We start from the raw sequence: 23,100 nt of genomic DNA, 5'->3' as shown, positions 1-23,100 counted from the left end.
TGTATATATTCTGTATATCTTCTGTATATATTCTGTATACCTTCTGTATATCTTCTGTATACCTTCTGTATATATTCTGTATACCTTCTGTATATCTTCTGTATATATTCTGTATACCTTCTGTATACCTTCTGTATATATTCTGTATACCTTCTGTATACATTCTGTATACCTTCTGTATATATTCAATATACATTCCATATACCTTCTGTATACATTCTGTATACTTTCTGTATATATTCTGTATACCTTCTGTATACATTCTGTATACCTTCTGTATACCTTCTCTATATAGTCTGTATACATTCTGTATATATTCTGTATACTTTCTGTATACCTTCTGTATATCTTCTCTATATAGTCTGTATACCTTCTGTATATATTCTGTGTACCTTCTGTATACTTTATATATTCTGTATATATTCTATATACCTTCTGTATATATTCTGTGTATGTTCTGCCTCTGTCTCTATGAATTCGATTACTCTAACTACCTCATAGTTTTAAAATTGAGGTATAGTTGATTTACAATGTGTGTCTGTTTCAGGTGTACAGCAGACTGATTGGGTTATATATATCCCTCATATATTATTTGTTGAGCAACTTCTGGGAGCTGTGAGACCCATGCTGTCTCATGCTCCATCCCCAAAGCAGCTGACATCTCAGGTGGAAGAGTCCTGCTTTGCTCTCCTGATAAACTGTCGGGAGGTGGTGTGATTCAGAGCTGGCCTCTTTAAGTTGCATGCACATCACATTTGCCAGGAGATAGCATTAAAATACAGATCACGGGGCTCCCAGGGCTCTGGTACCAGGCTCTAAAAGACTCTCAGGGATTCTGATATACACTCAGGTCTGAAAGCTACTGAAAAAGACAGAGAGACCTGAGCTCACAGTCTGGCTCTGTCACTGGCCAGTTGTACGACCTCCAGTGATTGACCTGCTGACTCAGCCTCAGTTTCCCAACTGTATATTGGGTTTTGGTGAGGAGGAAGTGATTGTGAAGTACTTGGCTCATAATTCGACCCCATTTTTATCCACATAGAATGTGTGAGGGAAAAGGTTAGTTATGTTTATCAATCATGATTCTCAGCTCTAACTCTGTTCACAGGGAGGGCGGGTGGAGACAAATCACTCAGCCCCTTGGCTTTCCAGGCAGCCTGTCTACCTGGTCTTGCAGTTCCAGCTTTCTGCCACTGGAGGGCCTTGGAAAGATGCTGACATTGCTCAGGGAGTTAGGCGAGCACACGCTGGCGGTGGGAGGGGACACATCCTGGTTATCGCAGGTGGATGGAAGCCGGGGGAGAGCGGTGGGCTCAGGTCTACAGGAAACTCAGATTCGTCCCTGTAACCTTTCATCTGGGTTCTCGGTCCTTCAACAAAACTATAAATGAGAGCTCAGAAATTAGCAATGCCTTCAGATAGTTTATTGCATACAGATAGATCAAGTGACTTTGTGATCCATTACCAGTACATTTGCTAAGGAGGGATATTTATTGGCTTCACAAAATGATGGATTTTTTCCAGACACACATGCTGATTTAGTTTCAACTGTGCGGCAGAATTCTGTAAAGAGCCTATCTTTCATATATTTTGGAGCAAGGCATCCAGGTCATTAATTCTGAAGAAAGGGTTCTGACAAAATATGAGATACATCAGAACAGTATTACATCTTACTCTTTCCTGGCAAGAGCTGCAATCGTTTCAGAAATTAGCCCACATTTTTCACATCAGTGACTAAGGGTATTTTTGTAGTGTTTGAACAGGAAAATCAACAAAATATAAAATTTATCAGAACATATCTACCAGATATGAAAAATAATTTAGCAAATTGACTGCTCACCCTTTTCTAAAGGGATCGGAGAAATTTTCTCACAAATCCTCTTTGATTTCTAAGAGACAGCTGTGGGCAGGTGTATGGTCCCATTAAAAATAGGGTGGACGAGGCTGAGTGATTCTTGTAAGATTATCCAGCTGGTAGGGTGGTGCAAGACCCTATATCAATCAGCCATAAAAAGAAATGAAATTGAATTGTTTGTAGTGAGGTGGATGGACCTAGAGTCTGTCATACACAGTGAAGTCAGTCAGAAAGAGGAAAACAAATACCGTATGCTAACACATATATATGGAATCTAAAAAAAAAATAAATGGTACTGATGAACCTAGGGGCAGACCAGGAATAAAGACGCAGACGTAGAGAATGGACTTGAGGACACGGGGAGGGGGAAGGGTAAGCTGGGACAAAGTGAGAGAGTGGCATGGACATATATACACTACCAAATGTAAAATAGATAGCTAGTGGGAAGCAGCCGCATAGCACAGGGAGATCAGCTCGGTGCTTTGTGACCACCTAGAGGGGTGGGCTAGGGAGGTGGCAGGGCGACGCAAGAGGGAGGAGATATGGGGATGTATGTATATATATAGCTGATTCACTTTGTTATAAAGCAGAATCTAACACACCATTGCAAAGCAGTTATACTCCAATAAAGATGTTTTAAAAAAAGGACCCTATGTCAATTCTCCTAAATGTGGGGTTATCTTAATAAACTTCTCCGTCACTAAGGTAACAGCATCCATTTCTACAGGCACTGACCATATTTTCAACCTGGTAACTCTAAGGGAGACACACAATGAATAGAATGAATGACAGTTGTGTGGACCAGGCTCGAGGGGCCCCTCAGTATCCAGGGCTGGCCTCGGAGCCCAGCAGCCAGCTGTGAGGCTAAGCTTGTTCTCTGGGTGTGGAGGTTGCTGTCTTGACTGCCCAGCCTAACTGCCTCAAGCTTAGAAAGTTTTATCCCATCCTCATAGAAAATACTTATTGTCACATTTCTATAGCCCTTCAAAAAAGCTGCAAAAGAAGATAGACTCAACTATGATAGAACATTGGCTATCATGTGGCTTCGGGTGGGCAAGCCATAAGCGTGAGGACCTGCTTAACGGCTTCAAGACTGGCTTCAAGTGCAGTCTAGGGACAAGAAGACCACTGCCTGACTAAGGCAGAGGCAGTGGAGATGGAAGAGGGAGATTAGTCCCATTTCCGGCTGTCTGAGTGGGAGTGGTGAGAAGGAATGAGGAGTGAACGGTGACTGCCATGTTTTTGGACCTGAGTGACTGGGTTAATGTTAACTGAGCTTTGCAAGAGAGGAGGAAGGGCAAGCGTTGAGGAAAAAGATTATTTACTTTTGGACATATTTTGTCAGTACCTGTGTTGTCTAAGATAAAGATATTTGGGAGGCAATTGGATAGATAATTTGAAGGGCAGTGTCATAGACCGAATTCTAAGAGGATTCCCAATGACTCATGGCCTTGAATAACCTCTTCTTTTGAGTGTGCGTGTATGGGGTGACCTGTAACTTGCTTCTGTGACCAAGGTGATGGGATATGGCTTCTGTGATTATGTTACATCCAAGTCTCAGGTGATTCCAGTGCCTCTGCAGATCTTTCAGAGTGGTTTGTGGGTGGTAAACGATCCTGTTTAAACATCTCACCCTGACCTTCCAGCACATCTGGCCCCAGTGAAACGTCTACCATCATTAATGGTCCCTTTGTGTCACTCTGTGACTTTTTTCTCTCCTGTGGCTTTGAAAGGTTTTACCTTTATTCTTGGTATTCTGCATTTTACTATATGGATTCTCCTTGTGGCTTTTGTTTGTTTTACTCACCCTCTGAGGCCTTCTGTACGCACTGTGTTGTGGACAGCTCTGAGCCATTACCCGTTTCGTTCACCCCTCTGCCCTCCCATCCAGTCTTCCGAACAGAGTTCCTGTTAGGAGCACGAGGAAGCTTCTGCACCCTCCTGTATGTCTCTTAAACTCTCATGCATGCTTTTTAGCTTCATATCTCTCTGTACAGCGTTCTAGGCAAATTACTTCATATCACATCCTTTCTTCCTTTAACTTTGCCCTGTCATAGGTTTATCCAGTTTGTTAACTTTGTAAAAGTTAATTTCCATGTCAACATATATTATTATTTCCAGGGGGCAATTGGCTAATCTGCTCAGTTTTTTTTTTCATACTTTTGTGGTTTGATTAAATGAGTGTTACTTCTTCCTTTATCTCTTTGAGGTCCTAAAACATACTTAAGTTAAAGTCATTTCAGATTGGTCTATTAAGTATTCCATTTTGTTGGGAGCAGGGTTATTTGCTAGACTTAGTAAAAGCCAAAAAGCAAAACCCAGTTTTCTTCTGGCTGGTCATTTTTCAGATTACCAGTTAAATCTGAATTTTAGATAAACAATGAATAGCTATTTTTAGTATGAGTGTGTCCCATGCAATATTTGAGACGTACCTATGCTAAGAGATTTTCATTGACCTGCATCGTATCTGGCACCTCTGTGCCTGTCCTGGCACCTTTGGGGATCTGTGATCTATATTTTTAACACTATGCTCTGGTGATTGTGATGTGTATCAAACTTGAGAATGACAGGTCTGCACTATACTATCTCTCTAGTTGGGTGGAAGCTGGTTTGTTGGCTATCTTTCTTAGTGTTTAATTTTTCTCATGTGGTTTGAAATGATGGTTTGCAGTTGTGTCAAAATAGGTTACTTTCAAAGTTTTTCCTCTCTTTTTTCTTCCTTGTCTGGTGGCCCTAAAGTTGCGTCCATCTGGTCTCCTGAGATTCCCTGTCCAGAAGCAGCTCTTACACTATTGGCTGGACCCTCATGGTGAAGCTGGGTTTATGGCATATCCGGTTCTCAAGCCAGTGGGCACTTTGACCCAGAACCAGTCTGCAGTTTTAGTTTCATTTATAGCTGTGCCCATTTCTGATCTATGTATTGTTTCTTCTGTTTTTAACTGCACTCAAATTATTCAAATTAAGTGTGTGTGTGTGTGATGTCACTAATGTGTTTAAAACAAAGTGGGAAGCTTATAGTGTTAAATCAACAACATCTTTACGAGAACGCTTTATGACTATATTCTAATTCTTTAATCAATGGCTTAGTGGCAGCCGAAATGTATAATGAAGAATTTTGAGATATGGTTGCTTTCCGTGAGTTAAACTAATGAAACCCACTAGGTGAATGGGTTTGGCCATTTGTGGAAAAGAATAAGTCATACATAAGAAATGTGTGACTCAGGAGTTAGGGAACAGCCCAAATCCAAGGAAGCTGCCAGTCGAGAGAGGCAAGATTGAAATAAAAATGCAACCCAGGAAGGTTAGATCTAATCGCTTGAAAGATACTCTGAAGGAAAATTGCAACACTGGTGGGACTGTCATCACTGAACTCGAATGGGGATCCCATGGGCCAAGAACTGGTGTTTCCAGTGCTGTCAGGCAGGGTACCCTGAAGAGACCCCACCACTGCACATCCGCATGGTGGGCTCACCTTGCAATGAGGATGGGTGTACCAAGCTATGAAAATGTTGGTGAACTAGCCTTGAAGTCATGCATTGGTAGGGGTTGAATTGTGTCCCTCCAAAATTCATATGGTGAAGCCCTAACTCCCAGGACCTCAGAATGGAACTATAATTGGAGATAAGGTCTCTAAAGAGGTAATTAAGGTACAATGAAGTTGTATGGGTAGACCCTATTCCAGTCCAACTGGTGTCCTTATAAGAAGAGGAGATTTGGACACAGACATAGAGAGGGAAAACCATGTGAGGACACAGGGGGAATACGGCCACCCACAAGCTAAGGAGAAAGGCCTCAGAAGAAACCAACTCTGCTGACACTGTGATCTTGGACTTCTAGCCTCCAGAACTGTGAGAAGATAAATTCCTGTTATTCAAGCCAACTAGTCTGTGGCATTTTGTTACGGCAGAGTTGGAAAACTAATATATCCGTCCAACTCTTTACACCCTGATTTCCAACTCCTGGAGTAACTTTCTGGCTATACTCTGACCTCCCTTGCAACTATTATAATGGGGAAAGAATTCACTAACCGGACCTCATGAGAATCCCAGCCCACTTCTTAGCTCTATCGCCCACCGTGAATTAGTTGACCGGCTTTCTGGTTAATGCAGCAGTTTGACAAGTATGTTTATGATGGTTCAGTCTTTGAATCCTTCTTTTCCTTGTGAATACTGTAAAATTGAGTTGCTGGGCCCACAGAGCCATTTTCACACTGGAAATGTTTTGACCATGTTTCCTATTGTGTGACATAAAGTAAATATTCAGCTTTTACAAGCCTTTTTTTTTTTTTTCCTAAGAAATGTGCCCCATCTCTTACCTCCTGAAGCTTTGTGGTCCAAGATGAGATGGAGAAATGGGATACGGTTTGGGTACAGAAGTCAGGTATTCAAAGGACGTAGTTTAAAAAAAACCTTAAAGGTTAGAAGTTCATTTTTAGACTGCATTAAATAGGCTAGCAGTCGCTTTAAATTGGCTATATAAAAATAGTAGCATCAAAACTTTTGCTGTAGCAAGGCTGTGTGGCACACAGATCGGGGGAACAGACATTAAAAACAGCTGAGGGACTTCCCCAGTGGCGCAGTGGTTGGGAACCCGCCTGCCAATACAGGGGACACGAGTTCCATTCCCTGGTCTGGGAGGATCCCACGTGCCGCGGAGCAACTAAGCCCGTGCGCCACAACTACTGAGCCTGTGCTCTAGAGCCCGCTAGCCACAACTACCAAGCCTGCGTGCTGCAACTACTGAGGCCCACGTGCCTAGGGCCCGAGCTCGGCAAAAAGAGAAGCCACCGCAGTGAGAAGCCCGCACACTGCAACGAAGAGCAGCCCCCGCTCGCCGCAACTAGAGAAAGCCTGCGTGCAGCAATGAAGACCCAACGCAGCCCCCCCCCCAAAAAAATTGAAAAACAGTTGAAGAGGTGAAAAATTGTACCAAAGTCACACTGTGCACCTGAACTTGACAGTCTGTGAGTTAAAACTCATTATATTGGGCCAGCCTCATGAGCTAGCTTGTTTACCAATGATCAAAGGTAAAGTTTAGTCAAAGTCTTTTTTTTTTTTAAAAAAACTATGATTATGGAGAAGAATCACTTGGCTTTTCATTTACCTACAGGATCCTAGCCAGAAGAGGCCTGGAAACCTCATATCCCCCCCCTTCTTTTCAATGATGTTGAACTCATAGCATTGAAATTGAAAGTGCTTGTGTGTGTGTGTGTGTGTGTGTGTGTGTGTGTGTGTGTTTCTGAGTGCCATCCTACTCACTTACTTAAAAGTTTCCAAGTCACTGCTAAGACAGGTGGAATTCAATTGACAATGAGAGAGCTCGGTTGTCCTCCAACTTTAAAAAATTGTACATGTCTTCAGAATGACAGTTATGACTTTGTCAAGGGAAATCGAGGCTGACCTGGGGAAGGAACTAGCTCCCATGGCTGTGCCATTGGGGAGAGGAATGTGAGTGCTGTTTCTACCCAGGGAGCTGACCTGGGGTCAACAGATCTCGCTCTCCTCCTGCCTCGGAGTCATTCCACCCCGTGTTCACTCCACTTCTTGGGTCCTTCCCAGGTGCGTGAACATGTAAACTGGGTAGTGGACACTCAATCCGAGTTTGTGAGTCAGATTCCAGCACAGGAGGATTTGGGGGACATGGAAAATATCCCCTTGGCCTTTACTTTCCCCTTGGTAGGCCTGCCCTGGGGCTTGATAGTCCTTTACCATCACGCTGAATTTAGAGTCCTGCTAATGGAGAGCACCCCTAACTGGAGGGTATACTGGCTTGTCTCACAGGGCAGTAGATTAAATGTTAGCACTGGCTCCTTACTGTTTAAATTCATTAGGATCTCATGGTCACATGACAAAAACTGGGTGTCAAGGGAATATGATTGCGAGTCTAGAATCCTTAGGACTAGCTTGGAAGATCCCCCCAAGAGCCTTTGCCTCGCTGGCCACAAACGTGCGCTGGAAGCCAGTCTGCTCTCTAAATATACCTGCCTGGCCTTTCCACCCTCTGGTCTGTTTGGAGGATGGAATTTAGCAGACCGTGCTAGCTAGCATCCACCTTACAGCTTCCCCACAAAGACAGCGGCGCTGCCTTAGGAGCTGGGCTCTGGACCACCAACACTCTAACATTAATGTGCTTAAATAGAGAAAAGAGGCTGATTTGTGGGGATCAAGATGGGGAAACCAGATTGATTTTATCACCCCTCAAAACAGGATTGCAAGATGGACGTTCAGAAATAGTATTTTACCCAAGGGAGTTTGACAAATGTTGTAGACGTAATAAGGATTTGAATCCAGTTTTCTGTCTCTACTGGGACGTGCACAAAGCAGCCAGCCTCTGCCCTGACGTAGGCCCTGGCTTGGGTGCTGGCATTCTAGCATCCAGGTCCTATGACATTAGGGCAAGGTTCTCATTGGCATTCTTCTATGATGTCAGGGCACAATCTTTAGAAACATGTACCTTCCACCTCCAGGGTATTCTAAATATGTTTTAACTCAAAACAAAAGCACAGATTTAAGCATCGTTAACCTTCCTTAATTGTCCATCACGCAAAAATGTCTGCTCATCACTTGTCCGGATCTAGATTTTCCCACCTTCTCTTTTCTAAAACACTATCCTAATTAATCTCAAGTTCTTGAAATCTCAGCTCCTCTAGAGCTTTTCATTACCTTTTCTGAGGCTTTTCTACCATTTTCTTTCCCTTTTCCAAGAGTTGTGTTAAATAGCATCTCATCAGTGTAGGTGGATTTGATCTTGATTTGCAGAAAGTCCCTCATATTTACAGATTGGAGAGTTGGGGTTTCAGATGTTTCTCGTTCACCAAAGTATGTATCCCCCACGAATCACAAGAAAGTCACGGCAGGGGCCAAATGAAGGGGGCTACAATGCCATTTGCCCCCCTTTATATTTCCTAACAGACTGGTTGATTTTTTAAAAAAAAATTTTATTGGAGTAGAGTTGCTTTACAATATTGTGTTAGTTTCTACTGTACAGCAAAATGAATCAGCTCTACCTATACATATCTCCCCTCTTCTTTGGATTTCCTTCTCATTTGGGTCACCACGGAGCATCGAGTAGAGTTCCCTGTGCTCTACAGTAGGTTCTCATGAGTTATCTGTTTTATACACAGTATCAATAGTGCAGACTATTTGGTGTTGAAGGGAGAAAAGTAACACCAAATGGTGGAAGGAAGTAGCCTGCGAGAAATGCTCAAGTACATTTCCTCTTCTAAAGTATAAATGCTGCGAGTACTGCATTTTGGACCAAAATTATGCCTCAAGTCACCATTTAGCTTCTCTGTTAGAATATGGTTGACTATATTAGCCTCGTGGTTCAGTGCTTTAATTAAGCACCTATTACTTGCCAGGCCATGGGCTGGGCATTAGATGGTATACAAACAAACAAGAGACAGCGGCTGAGCTCAGGAGCTCACAGTCTTTGTAGGTGGGAGAGATGAACAAGTAAACAGAGCACCTCTCTCGATGTGGTTAATTCATGTTCAGTGGGGTCACAGGACAGGGTGAGGGCACGGGGAGATGGGAGGAGATGGTCCTTAACCAGACTGCAGGGCATTTGCTTTCTAATCCTCTGTAAATGCACCGTGAATTCTCATCTATAACTTTGGGAGAAATACATATTTGTGTTTTACCAGAGTAATTTTATAGTTTTGAAAACAGAAGCTTAAAAAAACGAACATGAAACCTTCATGCCTAGTGGTTATGAACTAGGATTGACAATCATTTATACTTGTCAAATCCTGAGAAATGAGTTAAAAAATATCACACATTGTTATTGGTAAGTGAAATCTTTGGCACTCTTGTTCCCATGTGCTGAACATGTTGGGATTTGAAAGCGAGATGTTTCCACTGGATTCTCAAATCCTGGTAAGGCAGTTTCAACTCTGAAGGGATTCTTCTAAACTCATATCACAGTTCCCTTTACAGTTTTACAGGTATTGAACCACTAGGATGAAACCTGAACCAGAAGAAAAAAAAAATCCTATTTTGGCTGGAGGGGAATGTATTTTGTAAGTCAGTGTGGGTATTTCAGGCTATTTGCACGCGCTACAAATAGTCAGAGCTACTTATCTGGACAGCACATCCTAGGGCAAAATGACTAGTTGGAATTAATGGAATTTTGTCATCAACTCAGTCCCTTGGCAACCCCTGAGCTATCACTAATCCCCAGGATACATTTGCCTGTCCTGGTAGTGCTTCCTCCTGGGTAGCAATTGCTAAATGTAATGCACAGGAAAATGTCATGTCCACTATTTCCAATTATACCATGAGAGATGGTGTAACCAATTGGGTTTCTAATACTATCCCTAAAAGGCCATCTTTGCTTAGTTCTCAAGACACTTCCTGTAAGCTTTTTAATAAGGAGAATCATGAATTTCCAATTTGAGATACATGGGTGATAACTACTAACTTTGACAACAGTGCAGATAATCTCTAGGTTTGTTTTGGCTTCAAAAGTGTTGCACTGGAGCAGAGATGCTTACTGAAGTAAGATTAATATGTTCCAGAAATGAAAAAGAAAAAGCTGGTCAAATAATTTTTTAAAAACCTGTGGCTCTTTTCAATATGGCTAAATCAATTAGTGAAGAATAGATGTTACTTTTAAAAGGAAAATCAGCCCACAATTTATTGTTCAACGGTATTATTAGAAGTTGTGTTTTTTTTTTTTTTTTTTTTTTTTGCGGTACACGGGCCTCTCACTGTTGTGGCCTCTCCCGTTGCGGAGCACAGGCTCCGGACGCGCAGGCTCAGCGGCCATGGCTCACGGGCCCAGCTGCTCCGCGGCATGTGGGATCTTCCCAGACCGGGGCACGAACCCATGTCCCCTGCATCGGCAGGCGGACTCTCAACCACTGCACCACCAGGGAAGCCCAGAAGTTGTGTTTTTGAAGAGTGACTGCATTCTTGGCTTGGAACATAAGACACTCAAAATGTTTTATTTTTAAAATGAAAACAAAATGTCCAGACCCTTAAGATCATTGAAGCTTTTCAGCTTGAGCCTTGGCCCTTAAAACTGGAAGACATTTCTCACATGCAGCACTTTATTTTTGTTCATAGCTGGTGTTGTTTTAACCTGATCAGAGTGAATGGGTGAAGAAATACCAAGTTCTCCACTTGCGCATGCATCTTGATGTCTTCTTGTAACAGGATTTGAGGCAGAACTCAGTTTGCCCTTAAAATCAGTAAAATTTAGAGTGAAGAATAATTTTGGAGTGTTCCTCATGTGGACTTTTTAGATCAAAATCATCTCCTCTTCACTGGCGATCATGCAGGCCATACTGTGGCGCCTTCTCATTTAAACGCTGGGCCTGGGGAGGGAAGAGGCTCAAATTGGTGGGGATGTGGGGGGAAGGCAACTGGTTCTATTTGCAATCGTTGGTCTGGTGTCAGAAAATGAGAATTAATGTCCGTCTAGTGAGGACATCAGAAGGTACTGCGGTCTAAAGATGGCACAGCTGAGGTAATGCGTTTCTCTTTGGAAAGTATTTAGAATGAATGAGAGTTCGTTGTTTTGTTTTTTTTGACTAATTTTTATTGGAGTGTAGTTGCTTTACAATGTTGAGTTCGTTTCTGCTGCACAGCAAACTGAATCAGTTACACATGTGCATATATCCCCTCTTTTTTAGATTTCCTTCCCATTTAGGTCACCACAGAGCGTTGAGTAGAGTTCCCTGTGCCATACAGTAGGTTCTCATTAGTTATCTATTTTGTATATAGTAGTGTATATATGTCAATCCCAATCTCCCAGTTCATCCCATCCTCCCTTCCCCACCTTGGTAGCCATAAGTTTGTTTTCTACATCCATTTCTGCTTTGCAAATAAGTTTACCATTTTTCTAGATTCTACATATGAGTGATAGTATATATTTTTCTTTCTCTTTCTGACTTACTTCACTCTGTATGACAATCTCTAGCTGCATCCATGTTGCTGCAAATGACATTATTTCATTCTTTTTTATGGCCGAGTAACATTCCATTGTATGTATGTACCTCATTATCTTTGTCCATTCCTCTGTTGATGGACATTTGGGTTGCTTCCACGTCCTGACTATTGTAAATAGTGCTGCAGTGAGCAGCAGGGTGCACGCAGCCTTTCGAATTATGGTTTTCTCTGGGTATATGTCCAGGACTGGGATTGCTGGCTCATATGGTAGCTCTATTTTTAGTTTTTAAAGGAGCCTCCATACTGTTCTCCATAATGAGGGTTCCTTTCTGATGATCTGGGCTTTTAGAATTACAGGAGTCCCCCCTTATCTGTGGTTTTGCTTTCCATGGTTTCAGTTACTTTGGGTCATCCACGGCCTAAAAATATTGCATGGAAAATACCAGAAATAAACAATTTATAAGTTTTAAGTTGTGCGCTGTCCTGAGTAGCGTGATGAAATCTCGCTCAGTTCCGCCTGGGACGTGAATCATTGCTTTGCCCAGCGATTCCTCTCCTTTAGGCACTTAGTAGCCAGTAAGATTGACTGCCACGGTGTGGCAGTGCTTGTGTTCGCGTAACCCTTATTTTATTTAACATTGGCCCCAAAGTGCAAGAGTAGTGATGCTGGAAATTTGCATATTCTCTTACTCTGCCTACTTTATAAACTAAACTTTATCATAGGTATTATCTGTAGGGAACAACATGGTATATTTAGGGTTTGGTACCATCCACGGCTTCAGGCATCCCCTGGAGTCTTGGAATGTACTGCCTGCGGATGAGGGGGTGACTACCATACATGAAGAACACCTGTCATATTATGAAAACTTGTTTTTCCTTGCTCAGCTCCCATGTTAAATTTAGCCTTTCAGAAGCAGTTCACTATTACAGCAACACCTGGTTCTAATAAATAAGTTCTGATAGTAGTTGAAAGGCATACTACAAAACGAAGTGTTACCAGTAGGCCCATGACATCCATGTGTGTCCGGAGCTGTGTACTAATAGATGAACATCCAGGCAGATTGCCTTATAAAGCAAGATTCTGTCATAGACCAGTGCCATATTGAATGAATTCTCATTAACAGTGAAGTCCACTTGGCTGTGAGGAACTAGCCCTTTAAGGATGCAGTGAGAACTGCTATTCCTTTCTTGTGTGAGCGGTTTTACAATCTTTCTCATCAGGCCCACAGCTGTAAAATCTGATTCTGGCAAAGTATATAATCGCATTTCCAGCAAACCTTTGATGTACCCTGAGCTGAAACCACACCATTACATTTTCATGAGAACTTGATGCTCTTTGCTTCATTATAAGCATTTTCTCACATTTCCTTCTGTTTAAATAATCCAACTTAAAGAAAAATATCTTGAAGGGATGTGAGTCATTCTTTTTATATTAATTCCTGTTTTGGCTTTTGCCAAAAAATTAGTATTTATTTTCCATAAATATGACACATTCATTCTCGTGTTTACCTTTTTCCCGTCGTGATCGTATCCAAAACGAGACACTGAGAGGGAATGCATATGTTGTTCGTTGACAAAGGTCAGGTGCAGAGGAATGAGTTATTTTGAGACATTTTATATTACAATGCGTGGTACCCAAATGTTAAGCTTTTACAGTTCAAAGATATCTGGGTGCCAAGGAGGGTGATGTGAGAGAGGTTTTCTTGAACACAGGACTGTTGGTACTAAAACTGTGAAATGCTTGGCCAACCAAGGCTGTTGTCCAACCTGTGCTAAGACAGTGACTAGACTAATGAGACAGGAAGGATCAAGACAGAGAAATCCTGTTTGAAGAGGTGTTTCCTGTTTGGAAAGAAAATACACAGAAATCGAATACCAGAAGTGGTGGGAAGATAAAAAACCGGTACCCTGACAGATTGAGGTCTGTGGGATTCTGTGTTTAGTTCCAAAGGGAAGTGACTTTTCTGAGAAACAGCTGTTTCTGGTTTCCCTGAATTTCAATGAGTGAGTTAAAACCAACAGTTAAGTGGTTTGTCTTATCCACTCACTCATTAATTTATTCAAAAACATTTATTAAGTATCTTTTTCCTATGCAAGACATTGTCAACAGAAATACAGTCATCCCTTGGTACCCACAGGGGATTGGTTCTAGGACCCGCCATGGTTACCAAAATCCACGGATGCTCAAGTCCCAGAGTCAGTCCCTGTATCTGCGCTTCTGCATCTGCGGATTCAACCAACCTAGGATGGTATAGTCCGGTATTTACTATTGAAAAAAATTCTGCATATAAGAAGACCAGCCCAGTTCAAGCCCATGTTTGTTCAAGGTCGACTGTAAACCAGAGAAGGAACAGCATGCGTCCTGTGGTGAGGTTTACACTCACCATGCTGGCTCTTACCTCATGCTGAGCACCCACCTGTGTTCTCGTTTATTCCCCATAATAACTCTAATTACTGAATTCCATTGTTAGTTCGCTTTCTAGGTAGAGAAACAGAGGCTCAGAGACAAAGGAGCTTGCCCAAGGCAGAACGGTGGGATTTAAGCCACTAGAGTCTGAAAAGAAGCCCCCGTGACACCATGCCCCTTGAAGCAAAACCCGGGATTCAGTGCACAGCTGAGCGGTGGAGCCTTTGTGTGGTGCCAGGCACGTTTCTAACAGCCTTCACATGGGTCCTCTTATCTGATGTTTACATCAGCAAGGAGAATGCTGGGCCATCCGAAAAGGGCATTTTTCTCTAAGATCTGGGAAGCTCTCTAACAGGAATAAACTAAAGGGGGGGCCAGTGACAGATGAAGTTCTCAAAGGCTGTGTGCTAACCCCAGACAGGAACTACTGTGTAGCCAGCTTCTGCTTTGCTTTTTTGGGTGAATAAGTTAAGTATTCCAAATGTCAATATTAGCAGATGGGCAGCATCTAGCACAGTGGTTGATCACACAGACCATCTAGGTCTAGATCCCAGCTCTCCACTCCCTGGCTGTGTGGCCTTGGGCCTGTGACTAACCTCTCTGAGCTTCAGTAATCTCATCTGGAAAATGATCATGAGAAAGACAGCGTCCTCCTTAGAAGTTATTAGGAGGAATCCTTTCGGTAATAGTTAAAGCACAGAATAGTCTCTGGAATACAGTTAAGTATTGCTTAAGTATTAGCTGTAAGTATCCAAGTTCAAAGTGTACTGTAAGGCAGATATCATCACTACTATTTCTTAATTTTTTTTTTTGTTGTTGTTGTTGTATGCGGGCCTCTCACTGTTGTGGCCTCTCCCGTTGCGGAGCACAGGCTCCGGACGCGCAGGCTCAGCGGCCATGGCTCACGGGCCCAGCCGCTCCGCGGCATGTGGGATCTTCCCGGACTGGGGCACGAACCCGTGTCCCCTGCATCGGCAGGCGGACTCTCAACCACTGCGCCACCAGGGAAGCCCCATCACTACTATTTAATCTTAATTGTGTACTTTGTAATTTGCTATTTTTGTTCACCTTCTCTTTTTCCTGTTCATCTACTCAGACCTTCCACTTGGGTTGAGCAGAATTAGCCACGTGGCTTAGTACGCAAAACTGGACAATGCCGTTTACCTGGAGATCCAGGACCCGGAAAAGCTATCTTCCCTAAAAGCTATCTGAATCCATAGGGCCAGCTGGACCAGGTCCCCTGTTAGAGTCCACTGGGTCCCTTGTTTCCACTAAAAAGGGCATTAGAATCTCTGGGGGAGTTTGAAAAATACTGATGCCCAGGCCTCCCCAGAACAATGAAATTAGAACCTTTTGAGAGTAGGGGCTGGGTCTCAGTTTTTTCTTTTTTTAAGAGAGCCCCAGGTGGTCAATGCTGAGACCCACTGCTCTAAAGTAAATCGACCCCCGTAACTCCCCTACCCCCTTGGCACACAGAGGGTTTTCATTTCTTGAGTGTAACGAACGCTTTTTGAATTCACCTATTGTACTATTTAAAGTGCAGTGGAGGCAAGTGACAGGAAACCGGGTAGCATCCAGATTGCCTGAAAACTCGCTGGAAATACAGATTCTCAGGCCCCACTCCAGACAACTGAATCCGAAACTGGGAATGCACGCTGTTTGCACAAGCTCTCTAGGTGCTGACGCTTGTGCACACTAAGGTTTGAGAACCTGGCTTAGACCAGTAGGGACCCATACCTAGAAATGAGGGCAGGGCCACTTCATTCAAACCTTACCACAGCTCACAACACAGGAATGGGTGTGTGCAAGGGCAGATATGGGAGATGCAGTCATAGCGACCTCCTGTATGTCTTTTGCTGCCGTAACGTTAGATGCTTCCCGACCCTTGTGGTCGACGGAGCAACCAAAGAAGGAGCCCTGAGAAAAGTTTTAGGATAATTTTAAAAGTATAGTTTGCATCGGGGACCTCCAGGCACCTATATGGAAGAGGTCTGTCTATTATTAGGGTCAGCCACATTTGGGGCTCTTGTGGATGTGGAAAGCTTTTGGACCTTTTAAGAATGAGAAGCTTGGGTCAAAAAGAAGTCTTATTTAACCCTCACGTTTTCCCAGACTAGTTTCCTTCATTTGAAAGGTTCATTCCCCATAGAAAGTCTACTAAATGGGAGCTGCAACCCAGATCTGCAGTGTTGGGTTGGTTTTTGGACGCCACCATGATGTAATCCATAGTCTCTTTACTGTGTGAATATCCATGGATCTAGAAACTTTCTTAGTGAGAGCCTCCCCAAACCCCAATATCAATCTTTGGCTATCCCTACCCCTGGACTTTCTGACCCAACATCAAAAACATAGCAGTTACCATGGCAACTACCTGGCAATATTTTCATGTCTCGCCCTATGATAAGTGGGGCCTCTTGAGCAAAGTGTAACAGCGTGAATTATATTATTTATTGAGAGGTTGCATTAAAATAAACCACATTTGATCATGTCTTTAGCTCTTTGCTTAATTTTGCGGGTTTTTTTCATTTTTAGTCTTGGCTTCCTAGAATCTTCGGAAAGTAAAATAATATATAAAAATTATATAACCACATAAAGCTTTAACAGAGGGTAAAATACGTTGGTTACTTTCTAGCATGTCTGAAGAAGATAGTAATTGTTTAATATCTTTGATTAATAAACCATTGCTTATTAATCAACTAATATTAATTAATCAAACAACTTAGCAGTCATTTGAACATATAAAGGTTTGAACCTTTATAAGGAAATCACTAAAGAGGGAATTATGGACATGTTTCTCTCTTTCTGCTAAGTGAAAAAATTAGGAAATAGGAGATATTAGTGTATCTACCAGACAAATTATGTTAGAGTTTGTCATTTTATATTTCAAAAGGGTAAATGAGAATTTACGGAGTGTCTACATATTCTGAATCCGTTTGCATTGTGAGGTATTCAGGACTGCTAGATATCTGTCATTTACATGTATGAGATTTTGTGGAGGACAGACATGGAAAGGACTTATTTTCTTATTTTTCTCCCCATCGTTTCTGTCGGCCGTTCTCCATCAACCATTTCTCATTTCTTCATGAAGTCTCAGGAAGAACCCATAGCTTTTTACAACTTCCAGTTATTTAAAAATTTAGGTTGGTATAGCCTAGTTTAAAACTTCAGACTCAGTTCTGGCTTAATGCTAATCTCTTTCCCTTCTCCCAGAACCAGACCTCTTCCAAGCCTGCCACCAGCGCTGCCTGTCCCGGCTGAGGACCCCCAGTCTCTCATAGCCGGGGTCTCCTCTCCTGGCAGCCTGTCTCCTTGGCTGGGGAAAGGGCCTGCTTCATCCACGGGGTCCGTTCAACCTGGGTAAAACACGCCCATCCCCCCTCCACCCTGGCCCCGCCCTCATTCTGTTCTTTGCCTGGCCGGTGGAGCAGTCCGTTGCCCAGGGCTATGCATGGCTGACATCCACTCGCAGAACGAGATGCCAGGCCCTTCTCTCTGCACACCCAGTGCTTGGTTTGGTTTTCTTGGAGACTTTCTCTCCCTTTCTTTTTGAGAAGATTCCCCCAGAGAGAGCGAGGAAATGGTTGGAAGTGTGAGTCTTGCGCTGGGGGTAAGTGATACTCTTTTCTTCCCTGCGTACCCAACTCAGGAAGGGGAGAGGAAAGGGGTAGCAGTTGGATGGATAGCAGAGCTGATGGCTTGCTTCAGGATGCTTCCAGGATCTCACCTCAGGCCTCCGGCACCAGGGCATCATTGACCCTAGTGCAGAAGTCTCTCTCAACCAGGGAGTGGGGAACCAGGGTGGCTGGATCCTGTCCCTGGTTGGCTGGACAGTGTGGGCATTCTGGCTGGAGGGACAGGGCCTGGTCTGACGAGCCCTGTCATCCTTTGTCCTGCCCTTGCTGCTGGAGTGTCAGCATGGCTCGGGGTCCCTAGGTCTGTGCATAAGTAACTGTAGATAATTACTCCAAAGGAAGAGGTGAATTATCCCTGCTGGGCCCACCTGTATCGACAGAGCGTGGACATGCCTTTTATCTGAGTCCAGGCAGGCGGGGGCCCAAAGCACATTGGAGCTTTGCTCTCATTCAGCTGCTCCAGCAGGAGGGAGAGTGTGCCTCCCTGGCAGTCCCACACAGGATCGGAGTGCGTGGGTGGAGTTCGGGGATCCTGGCATTTTAGGAAGAACTCTTTCGCGTCAATGGCAGGCCATACTAACTGCCCGCTGTAGGCTGCCTCCGCTCCCGCAGTGGAGAGAACAGCCTTTCACTCTTCCCCAGAATAGCAAGGCAGTGTCTGAGCCCTCGGGGCCATAGGCATAACCTTCACAAACAGAAATCAATGAGAATCAGGTGGGAAGTGGTATCCTCAACACATTTCTGATGAATAATAATTATATTTGCAGGGACTTTTTATATGCTAGATTTGGGGCTAAGAGTTCAGGGTATGCAGCGTGTAGACACATGACCCTGTTCTCAAGTTGTGGACAAGTAGAAATGTATCTCCAGTCCCCCTAAGCCAGGGAGAGTCGAACAAGATGGGGCGTATACATGAGTTTCTGTCACTTTATACACACCATCTCATTTAATCCTCACAACCACCCTGCGTGATTGGATACTTTGATTATCCTCAGTTTCTTCAGATGAGAAAGCTGAAGCTTAGAAGTATACATAACTTGCCCTAAATCACACAGGTAGACAAGGACAAGCCAGGGATCAGTCCCTGGTCTCTGGCCTTGGATGTAAACTTTTAACCCTTGTGATACTGCCCAAGTCTTTACCAGCTTAGCAGACGTGGGTCTTGGCAGGAAAACAGGGGTGTTCAGAGCTCACAGACTTCAGCATAAATGGTGCAATTTTTGCTAGTTTTTATAGTTAGGTCTTTAAAAAAAAAAACATCAGAGCCGATAGAATAGCTGCTGTGGTTCTCTTCCACCCTAGATCTCTAAGGAGCAGGTGGTTTTCTCTGCATGGGACACGCAATTCTAGGTCACTTCAGAATAATCATTGTTACCCTAAATGGAGTAAGCCGAGTGTTGTTTTTAAAATGACCAATCTAATTGCAGCTCATAGATGGATCTGGTAGCCACTTAAATAGAAAGTCTAGGGAGCTGGGTAGAGGGAAGCACTAAAAGAATTTGTGGAAAGAGCATCTCAATGGCTCGACTGTCCCGTAAGCAATTACTGTTTAGATTGTAAAGGTTTCAAAGGTTAAAATCCAAGCACGTGAGCAGAACACAAAAATGTTCCAGTTGCTGGAGGATCTGTGGCAGCCCTCAAACTGAACAGAGAAATGACCCACAGATAGAGGATTCCAACAGAAGCCCAGCAGAGCTGCATTGAAATGCCCTCTGCCTTCTTTTTGTAATGGTCTCAAGAGGCAAGAATTTCAAATCACAGATGCATTTACCTAGTTCTGTGTTATTATCAATAACTATGATTAAAGCTCCAGAAAATGGAACTTGAGTGGACACACTTTGTAGTTTTGTTTTATTCAAATTTAGCAAAACTCACCATTTTATTTTCTCAAAGCTTCTGAACATGTCTTTCAATGAAAAGAAGCAATTATAAATTTTGAGGGCAAGATTTTCTAGAAAGTAGAGAGGAGGAGCGTGGGGGGAAAGGAGAGTTTTTGGTTTGTCTACGCACAATTCCTCTTCCCAGGCTGATCTCCACCAGCGGTGTCCAGAGACAGCCTGCATTTGTAAGGATGTCGGAACCCACAAATATCAGATGGTTTGACTTGAAGGTTGATATATGACTGCCTTGTTCTCTGGCACATTCTGTGTCCTGAAGCTGAAACAGAATGTACCAGCCACTTCTTGTGGCTAGGAATGAAGACCATTGGGGCCAGGATCTTTTGAGACTTTCCTTCTTTGTTTACAGTCCTGCCCCTGAGCCAGAAGCCCCGTCAACATGGCGATGTGCCCTCTGGCACGCGGTCAGCGGGGCCTGGCACTTCCAGTAGTCAGGTTTCCAACCGGTGAAATCAGAGGCTGGGGTCTGATCTGCTGAGATGTACTATTGCTGTCAGGTTCTTCTGTGAGGCTCCTGGACCACTTTCCATGGTCGGTGAGGAAGCAAAACCGGTCAGGAATGAGTTGGCTGTGGCATAAGTCCCGGTACCTGAGCCAAGCTCCCCTCCGTTCATCTCGGCTCTGCTGACCCAGGGTTGACATGAGGCAATGTGCCGCCAGGGCCAAGGGCAGGGAGAGAACAGCACGTAGGCCAAGGGCATGAGAGCGGGGAAGGGCCAGTCCTCAAGCCTGAGGGAGAAAGGGTGAGAGAGAGCCGCGAAGTCTGCCTGAGGAGTGTTTACAGGAAGGCAGTCGACGTGGCGACAGCAGGCAATTAGGGATTCCCGAGTGAGAGCGGGTAGAAGACCTCCTTCTGAGATGTGGCCTGCGGGGGCGCGATGTCCCCCGCCCCTGCCACTTGCTCAGACATCCCTCTGGGACCCCGAAATCCAACCAAGCACAGACCTCTGGAGTCGAGAGTAAAATTTCACAAATGCAGCCCTGGCATTGTTCCTTGGCGGACAGCTTTTTCTTTTCGTGAAATCCCATCTCTTCTCCCAGCGTTCAGCACCTGCTCTGTTCCTTAATAGCTCCCCAGGGCCTAGATCCAGCTGGGCTTCACTTACAAAAACGAGAAGGATTACAGGCTTCTAAACAGAAAGGATGGTAGAGATCATCTAGTTCACTGACCTCATTTTACAAATGAGGAAATGGTGGCCAAGAGAGGCTGAGTTACTTCCCTGGGGTCACACAGCTTGTGCAGGGGGCAGAGGGGGGATATCAGCTCAAATGGATGAGCCCTCACTTAGCCTGTGAGGGGTCAGCGGAGCCAAAACCTGCCTCCTCAACACTGTTCTCTCCACACTGGTGGAGAGAATTAATTAACTGGTGGAGGAACACAGTATAAGCAAATGTTATTAATGTGGCCAGAGGACCCAGAAACTCTCAAATCCTGCCTTCAAGTATCATTCCATTATATGAAGTCCCTAAGAGAAATATATCCATGGGACAAATGATCAGTAAGGCAAAAGGGAATATTTTTAATTAGCCCAGGCTCTGTGCCAGACCTAAGAGGATTCTATCAGATTAAAGTCAGAGCTGGCCTAGGCAGCAAGCCCCCGGCCAGAATGATGCAGTCCATTTTTAGGAGGTTGTTTGGAAATGCCAGTAAGGGGGGAAATGGAAGAGCAAGGTGGTCCATGGAGACAGAAGTTCTCTTCTGTTCTGAAAATCTTGATGGCACTGAGCTGGACACCAAAATGGACTCAGGGGCCATTTTTTCAAACTTGTTCAATTAGTAATTTAAGAGCTGAGGGTGCTGAGGTCCAGAGAGGTAAAGTGACTCCTCTCCCAGCTTTGACAAAACTCTGGGAACCTTCGGACAGACCATGGTGGAGCAGCCTGTCCAGGGGGCAGTGGTTTGATGGGATCCTTTAGAAAACTGAGAAGCTGCTGGAGGGCCCGAAGGGGAGCGAGACCCGCGGTCACACCCAAGAAGCTCAACACTCAGAGACATCCCGACTCGAGACAAACGGCAGAACCAGGTCCTTCCCCTCTCCAAAGGCAGATGGACTCAAAGACAGGTGAGGCCCAGAGGCTATGCGGCTGACCTTCCGGGAGCATCAGGATAGATGAAGGGACCTGATGGCAGGCAGTCCTGGGAGTCGGACAGAACTCCAAAGCCCTGAGTGTTTACCTGGGTCATTTGGGCAGAGACTGGATGAGTTAAAGAGGCACTTTAATGACTGGTTTGATCTGACAGATCCTAACTTGTAGGGTTCTTCCTATCCCGTCCCACACTACTTCCTGACCGAGCAGGGGGTCCTAGAGATCTGAGCGGGTGTAATGAAGAAGCTATGAGATCATCTGAGACTGTGTCGTGGGTATAAAAAAAGGGAATCAACAGTTTCCTGTCATTCTAACACTCAGAAAGGCCCTACTGTGAACATTTCCCTCCCTCCCTTCCTCTCTTTTTCTTCTTTCTTTCCTTCCTTCTCTTTTCCCCACAAAGAGATGCTTCATTAAGAGGCTACAGCTTGGCTCCTAGAGCAAAGGTGACAGCTGTTGCCGGGCCCCAGCAACAGACTCGAGCTGGGGGTAACCCAGAAAGGCTCTGCTTTGGTTCTCCCCGCAGGTGTGTTCCAGCCAGTTCTCTGGGTAGGTGGGTTTTCTCTGCTTCTCGGTGCAGTGGTGGGCCACCCACCATCATGTGCTCCTGTGTGCTTCCTGACACTCAGCCTCTCAACTGGAGTCACGCTGCACATAGTTTAAAAAAAAATCTTTGTTTTACTTAATATTAAATTGTGTGTAATTTCTCACGCAATTAGGTATATATATATATTTTAAAGGGAACGCTATTTATTTTTTTGTCTGCCTTGGGTCTTCGTTTCTGTGCGAGGGCTTTCTCTAGTTGCGGCGAGCGGGGGCCGCTCTTCATCGCGGTGCGCGGGCCTCTCACTATCGCGGCCTCTCTTGTTGCGGGGCACGGGCTCCAGACGCGCAGGGTCAGTAGTTGTGGCTCACGGGGCCAGTTGCTCAGCGGCATGTGGGATCTTCCCAGACTGGGGCTCGAACCCGTGTCCCCTGCATTGGCAGGCAGATTCTCAACCACTGCGCCACCAGGGAAGCCCAATTAGGTATTTTTCTAAGAATATTATTGCAAATGAAGATAACATGATTCATTGAATCAATCTGCTGTTGTGGCTATTCAAGCAGTTTCTAATTTTTCACCCTGATTTATATTTTTATACATCAGTCTTGGTGGATAAGTATGATTCTTTCTGTACGGTAAACTCCGATGTTCTTAGAAGGGACATGTTTAAGGATAGAAGTCTCATGTTTAAGGATACCCATATTTTAGTGGTCTTAATACATTCGGCCAAATTCTTTTTGGAAGGAGTAAGCCAATTCACACTTCACACTGACAGTGGGATAT

General features: G+C 44.2%; 1 protein-coding gene across 1 annotated transcript in view; it reads left to right on the top strand.

The window, feature by feature from the left end:
• The window catches only part of CLVS1 (clavesin 1), a 227,081-nt gene that overhangs the window by 15,855 nt on the left and 188,126 nt on the right, over positions 1–23,100 (top strand). The gene's annotated exons all lie outside the window — the stretch shown is intronic.

This window comes from Delphinapterus leucas, chromosome 17 (genome assembly GCF_059928025.1).
Source record: "Delphinapterus leucas isolate spDelLeu-1000000601 "Yukka" chromosome 17, BTC_Dleu_Yukka2, whole genome shotgun sequence".
In the NCBI taxonomy this organism is placed as follows: Eukaryota; Metazoa; Chordata; class Mammalia; order Artiodactyla; family Monodontidae; genus Delphinapterus; species Delphinapterus leucas.
Note: the sequence above shows the minus strand (reverse complement) of the source record. Positions and strands in the feature narration are given on the sequence as shown.